Raw genomic sequence first — 16,890 nt, 5'->3', positions numbered from 1 at the left:
CCACACGCCAAATCTTGGAGGTTCGTGAACCCAGATGGGGATACTACAAGAGTGGTCCTCAGTAGGAGCGCTGAATTTTGTGAGCAATCCGGATGGACTCACTTACATGCTAACCCTGACATTTTGAGAGATGATTTAGGCATTTATGCTGAGAAAGAAAGTCCAGAGGGTGATGAGCCAGAAGGGGATGGTGCACATGGTTCAGATGCAGATTCTGACCAGGCACAAGGTTCTTCTCCTAAGGTAGAAAAGCCAGAATCTAAGAGTGTTCCAACATCGCCGGTCGTTAGGCCTAGCAGACAGCAAAAGCGAAGCAGGTCGCCTGCAACACCAAGCCCAAGGGAGGTATCTAAACGGAGGTCTTTATCCCTAGAGGCACGTCCAGACATAAAGTCTGAGACAGATTCTGACAGCCAACGGTCAGAGGGGGCACAAGAGGAGCAATTGCGCAGGTCAAAACGTGCCACAAAGGGCAAGCCGCCAGAGCGGTTTAAGGTGACAAGTGTATACGTAAATATGGCACAGTGTGAGCCAGATAGCTATATAGAGGTACAACAGCTTCCAAGCTCAGAAGCCGTAAAGTGGCAGGAAGCAATGGAAAAAGAGATGGCTTCAATGAAGTCTCTCGGTGTGTTTACAAGTACAGAGCTTCCAAAAGGGCAACAAGCTGTAGGTTGTCGATGGGTATATCGTTTAAAGCCCACAACTACTGAGGAGTTGCAATATAAAGCCCGACTAGTTGCAAAAGGGTTTTCGCAGCACAAAGGAGTTCACTATTCTCAAATCTATGCCCCTACTTCAAGATCGGAGTCATTAAGAATGCTTTTAGCCTCTTCAGCTAAGAAGGGAAATAAGCTGTTTCATTTTGATGTCAATGTGGCTTATTTAAATGCAGACTTACAGGAGGAAGTCTATATGACGCCACCACCAGGTTTTGAAGGAGACAAGCCAAACCAGGTCTGGCGCCTACACAAATCCATTTATGGGTTGAAACAGTCCGCCCGTAATTGGAATTCCTGCTTAAACGATGCTCTAGAGAGCATGGGGTTCAGAAAGAGCGCAGCAGATGCGTGTCTTTATCTAAAAGGCTCGGGATGTGAACAAGAAGCAGTCTTGATATTTGTTGATGATTTATTATATAGTGGAAAGGACGATAAACTTGCACAACAATTTGCCACAAAGCTTGGAGAAAGGTTTCAGATAAAATCACTAGGCAATGTATCTGTTTATCTAGGAGTTAAAATTCAGCAAGATGAAGATGGGAACTATTGGCTCAGCCAAGAAGCTAAGATCCAGCAGTTGCTGGAAAGGTTTAAAATGGACAACTGTGCTGGTGTTAAAACCCCAATGGAGTTAAGTTACACAAAGGATGCTCAAACTGAGCAACAGGCAGAGTTCTGTAATCCCGGGGTTTATCAGTCAGCGATAGGCAGTCTACTCCACATTGCGCAGTGGACTCGGCCCGATATAACATATGCTGTCAACATGCTGTGTAGACAAGCTGAAAAACCATCAATGCATGCTTGGCAAGGAGTAAAAAGAGTTTTAAGGTATCTCCAAACTACCAAAAGGTTTCGCTTAAAACTATCAGCAGAGGGCAGCACACAACTTGAATGTTGGGCTGACAGCAGTTGGGCTGATGCTGGACCAGATAGAAAATCAGTGTCAGGAATGGCGATAAAATTTGGAAATGCACTAATTGGTTGGAGATCAAGAAAACAATCACTTATAGCTTTAAGTTCAACTGAATCTGAGTTCAATGCATTATCAGATGTATGTAGAGAACTGGAATTTTATAAACAAATGGTACAAGAATTGTTTGGAGAATGTTCCCTACCTATCAGAGTGTGGGAAGACAATCAACCTTGTATTAAACTAGCTAAAACAGGTCAATTCAAGGCACACACAAAACACTTGGATATCCGTTATCAAAATGTATGCCAAAGTGTAAAACAAGGTTTAATTGAACTAAAGTATTGTCCAAGCCAAGAAAATCTCGCAGATGGTTTTACAAAAGCTTTGAGTCCGCAATCTCATAAATCTTTCTGTTCAGGTTTAAATTTGAATTAAGGTTGGTACAGCTCAGTGTTACGAGCGAGAGGGGGTGTTGGTATTAAAGGGTTAAGAAGCTCTAATCAAGACGCTCTAGTCACTGAGCAGCTGAAGGTCGTTAGGCTTCCAGGAATGTGAGTTTGTATAAATAGTCAACTCACTCGTGTGTTTGCCCTTCCTTCCCCTTTCTTTTGGGGTGTGTTTGCTGAAATGTGTGATTCTTCACCAGGGTTTTTTGTTTTGTGTAAATAAACCTTTTATTTGAGTTCCAAACCGCTTGCTCCAAGATTCCTTTATTGAAAAGATGCTGACGCTCCAGCCCTTCTTGAGCCGCTGTGCGAAATGCTCTGCTGTAATGGGACATTGTGGCATCGGAAACGCACTGGACATGTGATTAGCATTAAACTAATTAAAGTTTAATGGGACAGGAACCACCTCTTATTAAACTGCAGCATAAATAAACCCCAATACCAAAGTCTTGTGCAAGCTTAAAAACTTGGATAAAAAGCTTCTGTCAGTTAAATTAACAATACTAGGCTACATGGACAAATACCCTGACTTGGTATTGGCCAGCTTTCTACATTCCTATGGTGCCATATGCTTTCATGGACCATTTCATCAGATGCATGAAGTGCCCACTTAAGTGCTTAGGCATATATACTCTGATTACAGAGGAAAAAATGGACAAAGTTAGGCCAAAAGGTCAAGCAATGCAAGAGGCAGCAGTTTGTGGGTCATAGCACTGTGGTTTTGTTTTTTTTATATTGCAAACTGCCCTGTGATCCTCAGATGGAGGGCAGCAGAGAAATTCAGTAAATAAATAAAAGTAATAAATTCTATGCAGATCACAGAAGAATATAGGACTGGATTCAAATCTGATACAAGACACAAACAGTGAGGCTGTGACTCATTCATAGCTGGGGGCACACTTCTGTTTTCGTTCTGCCTTGTAGCCTAAAACAAATAGACTTGAACCAATCTTGTTATCGTCCCATATTTCTAACTTGTACCGTGCAATTGGTACAAGTGAGAAACAATTGGATACAGTACATGCAGTTGGGTTTCGCTTTTATTTATTTTGGATGGCTTTGGCCTGATTGAGTCTGAAAAGCCAGTGGTGGTTGGTGGTGACGGTGTTATAACTGATACCGCACCTTCCTAACTAGTCATGGAGTCCATTTGGTCAGCCATACATGCCTCAGTTAAAATACAGGAACCATTCAGGGGAATTTGCCACAGTGCTGTGTTATTGTTCCATCAAAGGGAAAGGCTGGGAGCCAAGGCTCAATTGTATAGTTTAATCAGCAGAATTAACCCAGATGCAAAGGAAGCAATGGAAGGCTCAAATGATGCTTGGCACAGGCTTCAAAACATCTTTGCCCTGGGCTCGGCAGGGCGTACAGCAAACACACCTCGTGCAACTATTTGTTTTTGTCTGAAAGTGATTTAGACTTTGTCCCAGGAAGCAAATTAACATGTTCCAAGCAGTCTGCCCATTGATCTTTGGCTCTTGGAGTGCTGGGGACACTTTATTTCAGTAACCCTAAGTGTGCCCGGCACGCCAAGAGAGCTCTGAAGTGTGTGTGTGTGTGTGTGTGTGTGCCTTGCTTAACCACAAAAGCTGTCAGAATAGCTCTCATACATAGCTGGTGCAGTGGGGATTCATCTTTATTACACAGCGCTTTCAAGTCTGGTTGAGGCAGGGGGTGGCGGTGGCAATGCTTGAAAGGTGAGAAGGTAGAGCAACCTACTAGAGCAACATCAGAGTTTTTGCTCCCAACTTCAGGAATGGGTTCATAGTAGCAGCTTTAATAGTATAATGGGGCACAGTCTCTTCCAGCTGGATAGCGACTTACATAACAGACTCTCTGGAGAGGGATAGGCGACAGTCCTCTTCTATCTTCCAGCAATATCATTTTGATATCTGCTGCTGGTTTTCTTGTTGCAGCTACAATTTACACAACATTAAAAGAACAATCATAGAATTGTAGAGTTGGAAGGGACCCTGAGGATCACCTAGTGTCCAACGCAGGAATCCCAACTAAAGCATCTAAGACAGAGGGCCATCCAACCTCTGCTTAAAAACCTCCAAGGAAGGAGAGTCTACCATCGTTTGAAGGGAGTCTGTTCCACTGTCAAACAGCTCTTACCATCAGAAAGTTCTTCCTGATGTTTAGCTGTAATCTCCTTTCTGGTAACCTGGAAGACATTGGTTCAGGTCCTACCCTCTGCAGCAGGAGAAAACAAGCTTGCTCCAGCTTCCATGTGACAGCCCTTGAGATATTTAGAGATGGCTATCATATCTCCTCTTAGTCTTCTCTTTTCCAGGCTAAATATACCCAGCTCCTTCAACCATTCCTCAAAAGGCTTGGTATCCAGACCTTTGCCTTGACCACCTTGCTCACCCTCCTCTGCACTCATTCCAGCTTGTCAATGTCCTTCTTAAATTGCAACGACCAGAACTGGATACAGGACTCCAGGTGTGGTCTGATCAAGGCAGAACATTACATCTGCCTTGTGTTGCCTCAGCAATGGACTAGATGAGAGCCATTAAAATGAAGTTCAACAAATCTTTGGCAAGGGCATTCACATATTCAAAGCTTAGCAGATTTATCCTTTTTTTCTGCCATTCCGATTGGGAGTGTACATGAGGTATGTTTACCATTCAGCTCTAAAATTAGAAGCAGACTTGTCAAGTTGCTACCTTCTTATGACATTAGCCTGGAGCACAGCCCTTCTCCAGCTGGAATAACAGCAGAGTGTCAGAAATGAAAGCAAAAAATGTGCTTTTGATGATCACTTGATCTTCTTTCATGCTGTTAAGGACTTGAGACTTGCTTCTTATTCATAGCGAATATTCAGTGCACCTCTAAGATATTGTCAAGCTTTTTGTAGCCCTTCAGACATAAGATGGTTAATAAGAAGATCAAAATGAAGTTCCCAACATTTTCTGGAATGGACTCCTTTTCTTAAATATGTATTGCATGCAGAAATTCAGCAAAATCCACTTCTCTCATTACAGTGGTACCTCGGGTTAAGAACTTAATTCATTCTGGAGGTCCGTTCTTAACCTGAAACTGTTCTTAACCTGAAGCACCACTTTAGCTAATGGGGCCTCCTGCTGCTGCTGAGCCACCATCACGCGATTTCTGTTCTCATCCTGAAGCAAGGTTCTTAACCCAAGATACTATTTCTGGTTTAGCAGAGTCTGTAATCTGAAGCATCTGTAACCTGAAGTGTCTGTAACCCAAGGTACCACTGAACTTCATCACCATACAAAGGAAATTTGTATCCAATGGGCTCCTTTACTGACCAACTACCTGATTCTAGGCTCCAGCTAATGCTCTTGAATTGGGGCTGGTTAACCCCCCCACACCCCCGCTACTGCTTTCCATGTAAGATGGGACTCCTCACACAGATCAACAGGGCTAAGTCTAATCCAGAGTTTCGGAGTGAAGTGTGGAGGGGAAGCTTTGGTGGCAATATAAAAACAAATAACCCAATGAGTACACAAGCATCTGTGTTAAAAAATTTGTCTATTTGTCTATTCCATCAGATGTTTCAGTCCAAGAAAGTGATACTTTCCTTTTCATTCCAATTAGTTTAAACAGGAAACTTTGTGGTAGACCTGCTTTGTGACTGATTGTTAAGCATCTTGGATGGCTCATTGTTCCTCAAACACAACCATTTCACCTGAATCAGGAAATATAGGCAACCAGGGCTCTGCAAAACCTGCTTTTATATTTTGCAGTCACAGTTACAAGCATCATATGCCGCTGCAGTTTGATAAGTGTAATCAGATTTCATTTAATCAAAGGGTGCTATTCAGTGCTAGCCCTACTCAGAGTAGATCCATTTAAGTTAATGGATAAGACAGAGGACTCATCTACACTTTCATTTCTCCTCTGGTTTCTAAGCAGAGGTTGGAGAAGTTTTTATTTTGTCCTGCCCCTTTCCCCAGGAAAACTCACTGTTTACTGCTGAATCAGGACAAACATCATTCTGCAGGCATCAAAGACCCAATTGATGTTTGTGCCGATTCAGGAGTAAGAAGCAAGAAGTGGCAGGACAAAAGAAAAACCTCTCAGACCCACGCCTAGAGAACATGGGGCAAATGGAAGTGTGGATGAACCTTGACTTAGGTTCACTAATTTCTATGGGTCTGGCAAGTGGTCCCTTTTTTTGCCCCCATTCATGATCAGTCACCAAAATGGGGAAGGGATATATGGAAAGGAAGCCACATTTTAGCTCAGACACAGGAAAAACATCTTTCACACCATGTGCCACTTAAATGTATTGTTGTGGGTGTCATGTTTTACTCCAAGGCAATGTGCAGCATAGTGTAAGAACTCTTGCCCAAGTATCACCAGAGGCAAACTCTCATAAATGAGCTGATAATCCCTTGTCTTTCTGACATTTGCACTTGCTGCAATGCGAATGAAGAGGTGCAATCATTTCCCATCTTTCTTATTATATAGCTACATTGAATTGTAGGCTCCAGTGCTCACCCCTTTGTGCCTCTTGTCTCGTGGGATTTTAGCTGGAGGAAAAACCAACAGGTAGCTTTTAAAACCAACGTATTATAGGAAGTGTCATGTGGTTATTAAGGAATGATTTGCTGTCAAGAAACACAGATCCCATCAGGCTTGATACCCCTTTGCTACTGCATGCTTCTTTGTGCTCAAAGACAGTTTGAAAAGACAAAATATGGGAGCCAAACGAGAACTTTGTTTTCTGCCAAGCAGCTTTCCCCCTCTGGATTACTGCAAAATACACACATGCCACCATAGATAGGTGGTCCTGCCTCTAAGTCATTATGGGGTTTTAAAAATAATATTTTTAATTGATTTTCAAGAATATAAGCATACAACATAAAACAATACAAAATCCAAATATCGGATTACTCTGAATCTCCTGACTTCCTCCAATTCCATCCATGGGTCCTTTTGATTCTATTTTCAACTGTATATCAGTACTTCTCCAGTTTTTCATCTTCCTAAATTATCTATACGTTCTGTTACATTACAAGTGTATTTAAAATCCTGCTAATGTTTTGACCTGTTTACAATGGTTTTGTATATGCATTATAAACATTTCCCATTTTTTTTAAGTTTCTTGTCTTCTTGATTCCTGAGCTTCCCAGTTAGTTTTGCCTTTTCGGCATAGTCCATCAACTTGATTTGCCATCCTGCACTATGAAAGATTTCACTGGTGGTGAAGGAGTGGTCTGTACCGCAGTGCTAGGAGCCATCCATTGCAGGGGGTAGAAGCATCTACACTTAGAGAGGTCATGTGCCCTATTTTACTGCAGACACTCGTCTGTTTCAAGGGCTGTCAAAATATATTCCTCTATTTGAAGGGCTGGTCCAGGTCTGCTTCAAAGCTAAAAGTATCAAAGGAAGACAGGGGCCTCAAAGTTACCCAGGCTGAGCAGACAAACTGATCACCTGTTCACCGTCTTCCTCACTATGGCCAGATGTGTTGTTTTTCTATTTCAATTACAGAAATTATTTCTAAATTTGCATCTCTACATAAGAATTAGCTCATGAAAGATCTGTGCCCTCTTTTTTGGTGGGTGATGAAGAGTTTCTTTTTCAGTGATACACCAGATCTTCATTGCCCAATGGGAGGCAGCAGCACAGACCACAAACAATGTGATCCTAAACACGTCCACTTAGATGCAAGACATATTTAATTCTGTGGAATTTACTCCAATGTGAGGATTGCAGCCTAATGTTCACACTTTTCAGATCTAACCATTTAGTGCAAATTTCCTGACCTCTTTTTTCTTCACCAGTAAATGAGGCCCGGAACTGGCAAAAAACAAGGAAGCTAGAGGCACACAGATTGGCTAGAGGTCAGTACATTTTCTTCTGAAGTCTTTCCATGAGCCCCGATGCAGGGGTAATGAAAGGAGATTGGTACCTTGTGGGAAATCAGAAGATGAGGTTCATTGGAGAGGACAAGCTCTTTGCTGCCAGGGTGAGGAATGAATAGGTTTGTTGTCCTGCCTGCATCTGTGACAAAAGACACGTTTCAAGAGATGAATGAGCCACATGCTCCGCTGGGAAAGAACACCAGGGGAGATGCATTTAACTCTTCCCTTGTTCATCAGAGATGCATCTCTACTGCATAGGCAGTCCATTAAACGGAGTTATTTTCAATAGTAGGCCATTCTTCAGATGGACTATTTCATCTGCTTATTATATTGATACCTTACCCATGGGCTCAAGGCAGCTTACAGCAATTGCCTCTCTCTCTATCTCTCTCTCCCCCCCCCCCAAAGGATTCATAAACCTCAGGTGAGGAGATAGCATCAGGAGTTAGCACCATCTGGTACCCAAGGCTCACATCCTACCAACAGTCCTACCAACATCTCCAAGCAGGGAAGCCTGCTGTTAGCCCCTCTCAGCTATTCCCCCATCTGCTGGGCAGCATCAAGGGAATGTCAAGGAGGAGAACATTTTACAGCTCACCTCCCATAATTATGATGCAAATCCTTCCCCACCCCTGAGGGAAGGTGTAAATTTCCTCCAGCATCTGATGCCCTTAGAAGGCTGCAAAATTCCTTGCATTGTGAAGGAATACTGCCGTCCTTTCCCTCCAGTCAAGTCTTGCACGTGATGATCAGGGTGTTGCATGAGGTGGTGCAACGCTCATGCCGCCCCTTTCCATCTCATTCCTACACAGCCCCTTCCAGCACTTGATCACAGTCTCCCCTTGCCAGACATACGCCATACATTCAAAACAGCACTTTCTTCTTCCTCGCTAGTCCTCTGTTCCTTCTCTCCGACCCTCCTAACATTCCCCTTTAAATGCAAACAGAATCAAATTTATTCCCCATCCCTGGTCCTGAGTAGCAGTTTCCCAGAAACCCTCATTAACCTTGCTATGAATCTGGTGAGCCTCTAGTTATTAGCCTGCACTGACTTGTGGGTGTTAAAGGTCAGAATGGTTCGTGAAGTGACAAATGTGTGGGCAACTGTCTTATATCTCTACTTTTGGTTCTCTTTCTTGTGTGTCCCTCAAGGCCCGTCTCTTCATCAAATGTTATGTTATGGCTCCACTTCTTCATTTCACAGAGGATTCTATATAACTTTTAAAACTCTATTGTTATTGGCATCATTAGCATTTTCCGTCACTTTATACAATAAACAAATGTCTCAAAGTGACTTAACAGCAACAACAAATGCAAACAAATAAAATAACTTAAAAGCCAAATTAGAATGATTAAAATGTTCAGCCAGCTATGCAGCAATAAGCACAAGTCCTACTCCACCTGGCTAAAGGATGATCACAGTAAGGCCTAACTTAACCTCTAAAAGCTGATCTTCTGTCTGCCTGTGAGTCTACACATGACCAATTCTGAAACATAGTAATAACCAGTAAGTCTGAGATTTTCCCACATAGTTCCTTAATGGAATTGTTGATTAATGACTTGGTTAGAAGTAATGAATCGATACATGCATTAATCACCTGACAGCCTTAATCAGAACAACAACAACAACAACAATAAACTACTGGTTTGTATAGGAAGTTTCAGCCTCCTAAGATACCTTGGCCAATGCAAAGTCCTCTAGAAGATAGTAGTAGTGATAACTAATATGTGTAGGGATGAAGAAGAAGAAGAAGAGTTTGGATTTGATATCCCGCCTTTCACTCCCCTTCAGGAGTCTCAAAGCGGCTAACATTCTCCTTTCCCTTCCTCCCCCACAACAAACACTCTGTGAGGTGAGTGGGGCTGAGAGACTTCACAGAAGTGTGACTGGCCCAAGGTCACCCAGCAGCTGCATGTGGAGGAGTGGAGACACGAACCCGGTTTCCCAGATTACGTGAGTACCGCTCTTAACCACTAGACCCACACTGGGGATGCATTACATCAGTCAAGATGCAGCAGAGCAACATATGGTTGTCGTGTTCTGCCTTCACACAGGCACAGCTACTAGAATCTCAGTGCAGACAAGGTCCAAAAATATATGTTCTTTAATACAAGCGACTAATCAAATTAAGAAAAAGTCCTTGCAATCTGCCCACTCTGCCATGAAACAAAGCCATGTGGGCGACTTTAGCTTTGACACATGAGTCAATAACACCCCCTACACCCAGAAAAACCCCTCAGGGCTCTCGTTTACTGAAAAATCAAATACCACTATACCTTCAATCCTTATTTGCACAGGCTTCTATGTTACAGTATTTGACACATTTACAAGTCTCTAGGATAGGAACTAGTTGAATGTGACCCAGATTCCCAGCAGTGACATGGACACTGACTCAAAGAGAGAGGATCCAGATGAAACAGAATGGCCAGTAACACAGGCCAGAGAAGCAAAGAACCATCAAGCCTGAGTCCATCAAGTACCTCCTAAGGCAGAGGTCCCTAATGTGGATGCCCCAGCAAGCATCAGCAGCCTCATCTGAAATCCTGCTCATCACTACAGGCAGTGCACCCAGTGATAGATAACAGAGAGGAGGCAAAGTGTCAGGCTCCAAGCCAAAAAGCTGGAGGAACTCTTTCTCATCAGGTGGGTAGGGCCTGAGAAGGGTTGTCAGGTCCAGGGTATATGCAAGGATACACATAATACCATGCATTCATTGGAATAAGTCATCTTACTCTCTGGACCACCCTTGTTTCCAGATGGTCCCTGCCTGCCTCTGGTTTTCCACTCTAGGCTAGGGGTTCGCAAATAGCTTCATGTACTTCATTCATGTGGTCCATGGCTTATCTGTAAAAATACTCTTAAAAATCATACAGTGAAGATCTGGCCACTGCAGATCCGGAGCCAGTGACTCTGTTTTCATTTTTTAATTTCTTAATATATTGCAATTTCAAATTTACAGGGAAAAGGCATCTTTTCCTTTACATTTACATACATAGTCTACTTATTCTTCTATACATGTTCATATAATGACTGACTTCCCCCTACCTCTTAACAGCTTCATCTTCTCTCTTTCATTTTCTTTAGTACTATGTTCTAATATACCTTCAACCTTCTCTTTATATAGGATATCTCCACTAATTGACTTTTACTTTGTGAAATTTACTCTAGGCACATCCAAGTTTTAAACTGGGAACCATGTTTGCATATATAATTTTTAAAATTCATATACCAGCCACTCTTCATTTTTAGAAAGGATGAAGTTTAATATAGAAAAGGGTGACCCAAACAGTTGGAGTTTCTTCACTGAGAGGAAAGGTTTGGGGATTTTTTTAGCTAAACTGGAAGTTTGGGGCTTTTTAGTTTAGAAAAAAAAGCGAAGTAACAGAGGTGCCTAAAATTTTACATGATGTGGATAAATTTGAAAATGTTTTCTCCCTCTCTCATAATACTAGAATCTGTTCTGATCTGATCCTATGCTGCAGAACTAATCGGCTAGAGTTTCAGGGCAAACAAGGGAAGTACTTCCTCACTTATAATATTCACTGCCACAATATGTGGGGACTGATAACCACCATCTTGCATGGTTTTGAAAGGGAATTGAATGAATTCATGGAGGATGACTATAAGTCATGATGGCTGTAAGTGTCTATAAAAGTCATGATGGTAATGTGCTAGCTCCAAGTTCAGAGGAAGTATGCCTCTGATGGTGTAATCAGGCATCCCCAAACTCAGCCTCTAGATGTTTTTTGGGACTACAACTCCCATCATCCCTTGCTAACAAGACCAGTGGTCAGGGATGATGAGAACTGTAGTCCCAAAACATCTGGAGGGCCGAGTTTGGGGGTGCCTGCTATACATGTTTGCTCAGATGTAAGTCTCATTGTGTTCAATGGGACTTACTCCCAAATACATCCACCTAGGATTACATTATGAGGCTGTGTACACATTGTCAGTTTATTCTGGCTCCAACCCACTCCCACCTCTGGTGTTTGAAGACAAGTACACATGGTGCTAGCCACAAACCATCTTGTTCATATAATGTTCATATACAGCTGCATCCTGCAGCTTTTTGTGAAATACACCTGTCTGATGCACTTTCCCAAAGACTAGGTTCCATCCAATTTGAGAAACAAAGCTGTTTGTGAAGCGGAGATGTGTACATTCCAGATAGCTGTTGCGCATGCTCTGATGTTAGTGCATGCACAGATGACAGCTTTGGTGAACTGGAGTTCAGCATGAGAAAATAAATCAGGTGATGGGCATCAGGGGAGAGAGACCTCCCCCCCCCCCAGTGCATACAATAACTTAATAAAGCAGCTTGAAACACAGTGGGGAGAAACAGCCTAGCTGCCCTGCAAGCCAATAGCCCAAATTACTAGTTGCTGAAAAATAACAGAGGAAGCTATTGCTCTGGTGTCCTGCCTGCACAAGACACATCTGCTTGGCTATTTAGGGTTGCTTTATTTTGAAGAGCAAAGAAGAGGACACATTGGCTGACTTCTACTTTTAACTATGGATTGCTATGACCACTCTAACCATGAAAAATAGGGTGTGTCCTGGGAAAAGAGGACATATAGCAATCCTACTATTCTGTAAAAATAGAATGGTGGACTAGGCTTATGATCTGATCCAGCAAAGGCTCTTCTTTAGTTGTTCTGTTTTTGTGAAAGTGCTGCCTCCTCCATTGTATACTGAAATCTCATGCATGGCTCCTGCAAATAAAATGGAACTGCATTGGCTGGGTGGGCAAATTGCCTGATAAGCAAATGGTAGTTTGGTGTAAGTTTTTTTCCTTTCGTCATTGTCTTAGTCAACTTCAAGAACTGAGTGCTAACTCCTGACTAAGAACTGAGCTGTTGCATTCAGGGAAGCCAACAAAACAAGGATCAAATTAACGTAAAGTTAAAACGGAAGAATTTATTATCGGTCAAATCAGCACCCAAATTGTTTCTATAAAATGAAACTGACTTCCCAGGAAGGAACCTGCTTCTTCATTAGAATGATAATGTGATGCCAGAAGGGTAATTATACATTTTGTGAGTAATGGGAGGAAATGTGGACCATCCAGCAGAACCATTTCTGAATGCTTGACAATCACAGATGTCCAGATTTGGCATTTTCATACCTTGCATTTTCAAGCATCTTAGGAGATGGTAGGAACTCACAAGGTTATTATTGGACAATAATATTAGGGCGTCATGGTTTGCTAATTTGTATTTGCATTTTTTCTGTAAAACCCAATAAAAGCTGTATTAAAAAAACAAACTAGATTTGGCATTACTGACTTATGACTTTGATAATCATAATAAAACAGAGTCCTAAATCAGAGAGCCCTTTGCTAAATGTTGCCAGACATAATGCCATCAGATAACAATGCATTGGTGTCATTCAAAATACTATGTTGACTCTCAATATTGTCTTGTCTAGAGTGCTCCTGTTTACTACAATCATGTTTCTAACAAAAAAACCCAAAATAGCACACCTGTTTCATATATGTTTAAAGTCAAATTTCCCCAGTTGGTTGTAAACAGAATTTGGGGAAATCCTGTCCTTAATCAATTGTAACCAAGCTCTCTGGGGGCTTTCTCAAAGTTCTGACACTCGAGGGATGTAGAAAGGTCAAACTGAAAATGAAACTTTCTGCTGCTTTATTTGGAACAGAGTGAATGAATCACACAAAGATGTTTTTGCTCATTTCCTGCGGCTGCACATAGCTGAAACAAGTAAGAGAAACCTTGTGTTATTGCTACACTGAATATTCACCAGTTTTGATTTGGGGTAGAAATTGTCGTTTCCTTGGTGTAGGATCCCCACACCCCTGGAAATGATTAATTGATAGTCTATTAATTAATAGTTGATAGTTACCTTTCCTCTGTTCTGTTCAGTGCCATTGCTTCTCTTAGCTGCTACTGTCTTTTTTTTTTCCTTTGGCAGATTCTTCTTCATCCATTCTGGATTAGTCACAATCATTCCACCCAATCAGATTCCACCCAATCAGAGATAATACTGTGAACGCTAAATAGCGAATTGAATTTGGCTCAGCGCAGTGTGTAAGTCAGCATTTTTTCATGGAATGCAAAAAGAAGGAGAGGATTCTTATTTTTATTTTTTAGCCCTGCCCAAAAAAAATTTTTAAGCATCTGTGAGTAATTTCAGCTCTGCTTTAATTACCCATGGAAAAAGCAGAGGTTGAATGCAGAGGTTTGTTTTGAAGAAGGTAAACTGCTGCCCTGATTTTTTATGCTGACTTTGGCTGCAATGTTTCCTTGTGAATAACTACTTGTATGCAGATAACACCTAGCTATTTTGGCTCAGATCTTCACGTGTGCTTCATTGGAGACATGGAGCTGGGTGGCTTTAAAAAGCGGATTAGGCTATCAGCAGTTACTCGCCACAACGGTTATGTTCTACCTCCACTTAGCTCCTGTGTGAGAAAGCTGCCCCATGTACTCAAATAACTGGGATAACTTAACCCATCCACTTTGTGTCCAGAAACTGACCCTCTTGAATTTAGAGATCCTTGTGGGTAGTAGAATTCTGTGTATTCACTGGAGCCTCAGCATCTAAAGCAGATTAGTAGACCAAGCAGTGTATATAACTCAAGGTCTGTCAGATTATATTTGTTTGACCCCAGTAAATACCACTGCATATTTTTCACCCTAATCTTAAAGGAAGGACGGTCTTAGACAATTAATGTATTTGCTTAAGATGAAAAGGCAAGAGTCCATACTACAGAATAACACTCATGTGTGTGTCAAAAATGAGGTGCCCGTATTCATATCTTGAACTGTGGGTGCCAGCAGAAAATGGCTGTCATGTACATTAAAAAAAAGAGATGTCGGTACTCTGTACTAGTTAGTAGTGTCACCAAAAAAGCACTGATAACACTGCTATTTTAGGGAACAGGACAAAATCCCATCTACAGAAAGAATTGAATTTGGCACTTAGATTTTGCATAGTGTTCTAATCTTCATGGCTGTTCACCACCTTTTCTCATCCATAATTAGAGTGATATAACACATCTCGGTCAAAGTCAAGTTTTTTCTGTAGGAAAGATTTTCTCCTGACTATTTTTCATTATAGGAACATTGTTATAGTTGTCATAGGATTATTGAGCTGAGAACCAGCGCTAAATCAAGCACAGATGAAATCATTCATGACACATAATGTGGGTTAAATGGCATTAAACTAGAAGTACGGTAAGTTCCAGAATCTGTTTTGAGACCTTCTTTCTTGCACTTGGATGGTGTCGTTGTGACATGAATTGGTGCACTGGGAATAAGTTTTCCAACAGTCTATAAGGAAATTTTACTGACGGGGATCTTCCTTTTCAAGAACCATTGTGTCTTGTGCTCACAGTGTAAGCTGCCGCCACCAACACCGCAACCACACACACACACACACACAGAGAGAGAGAGAGAGAGAGAGAGAGAGAGAGAGAGTAGCAACAAAGATATCTGCTTTCAGACATAGGCCATAGTATTTCTGAAAATTCAAGAAAGCAATTCTATTTTTCTTCTTATCTTCCTATACAACAAGCACGAAAATAAAACTCCCCAAAATGTTCACCTTCCCAGCAGCTTCTCCTCCTCCAAAAACACACCCTAAGCCTGTTCAAGCAGGTACCACATAGTGCCAGTGGTGGGGGGACCATCAAATTGTTGTTGACCTTTAGCTTCCCTCCTACATTCTTCTAATGGTTGTCTTCAGAAAGACAGAACTTCATGCATTACTCATATTAAAGCTTTTTTTAATCACATTTCAATGCTTTGGAAATAACAGCTCTAACCAACAGCTTTCTGAATCAGCCTTGATTTCAGTATTTGCAAAAGTAATTGTGAGATTTGTTTCCCATCACTACTATTAATTTTAGTGTGACAAACCTACTGAAATTTTATGGCAGGCACTGAGAACTAAAGCCATTTTTTCAAGTGTGATACCGTATCTACAAACTTTGCTGTAGAGGAGAAAAGTTTGTACTGCCCCCGCCCCCCAGCCTTCCACACCTGGGGTTGGTCTCTCACCTTTGATGGCTGTTTGCCACTCCCTTAACTTTCCACCCAGGGCACATTCCCGCTTTCACTGCCCCACCAGCTATATCTGGTGATGTATCTATGGCCTCTCTTCCCTGAGGAGAAGTAACATTTATATACAGTGGTACCTCGGGTTACATACGCTTCAGGTTACATACGCTTCAGGTTACAGACTCCGCTAACCCAGAAATAGTGCTTCAGGTTAAGAACTTTGCTTCAGGATGAGAACAGAAATCGCGCGGCACAGCGGCAGCAGGAGGCCCCATTAGCTAAAGTGGTGCTTCAGGTTAAGAACAGACCTCCAGAATGAATTAAGTACTTGACCCAAGGTACCACTGTAATACTTAAGTCTGTGCAAAAAATGCAGCAGATATAACAATCTTGTAACCGTTACAGCGTAGAATGTAGGCCGATTGTATTATATTTTTATTGCAGAAAGTTGTTGAGGGTGAGAGAGAGTTGCTTGCTTAAGGCTGAGGGAGGGTCAAAGCAGGGATTAACTTTTAGCTGCTCTGTTTTCTTTTTAATGACAGTGTAGAACCTGCCCTGCCATTAGACAAAGTGAGGCAGCCCCCTCAAGTGGCTGATGCTGGGATGCAGTGGCAACACACACACACACACACACACACACACACACACACAAACCGCATTTATTCTGCACCTTCCCCAGACCAGTAGCAGGTGACGTGCTGGGGCTGCACCATTCACCTAAACTCCCTCCAGTTGTATCACCGCTACACACCAGGATGGAGAGGCATAAAGGTGAGACTGCAGTAAGGTTGGCACAGTGCAAATGTGCCGGCAGAGGAGAAGAAGAGGAGGAGGAGGAGGAGGAGTTTGGACTTGATATCCTGCCTTTCACTCCCCTTAAGGAGTCTCAAAGCGGCTCACAATCTCCTTTCCCTTCCTTCCCCACAACATCTGAA

The 16,890-nt window shown here is 42.1% G+C and overlaps 1 long non-coding RNA gene across 1 annotated transcript; it reads right to left on the bottom strand.

Moving 5' to 3' along the window:
* Nucleotides 1-6,327: 6,327 nt before the first annotated feature.
* On the bottom strand, nt 6,328-13,877 carry LOC310702456. Its single transcript, XR_014523507.1, has 3 exons — nt 13,797-13,877; nt 7,978-8,069; nt 6,328-6,592 (listed from the first exon to the last, which is right to left on the bottom strand). It is a non-coding gene; the product is annotated as an uncharacterized lncRNA (long non-coding RNA).
* Between the last annotated feature and the right edge of the window lie 3,013 nt (nt 13,878-16,890).

The sequence above is a fragment of the Podarcis liolepis genome (genome assembly GCF_965112155.1).
Source record: "Podarcis liolepis genome assembly, chromosome: 3".
Classification (NCBI taxonomy): Eukaryota; Metazoa; Chordata; class Lepidosauria; order Squamata; family Lacertidae; genus Podarcis; species Podarcis liolepis.
The sequence above is the reverse complement of the archived record's forward strand: the minus strand, read 5'-3'. Positions and strand labels throughout refer to the sequence as shown.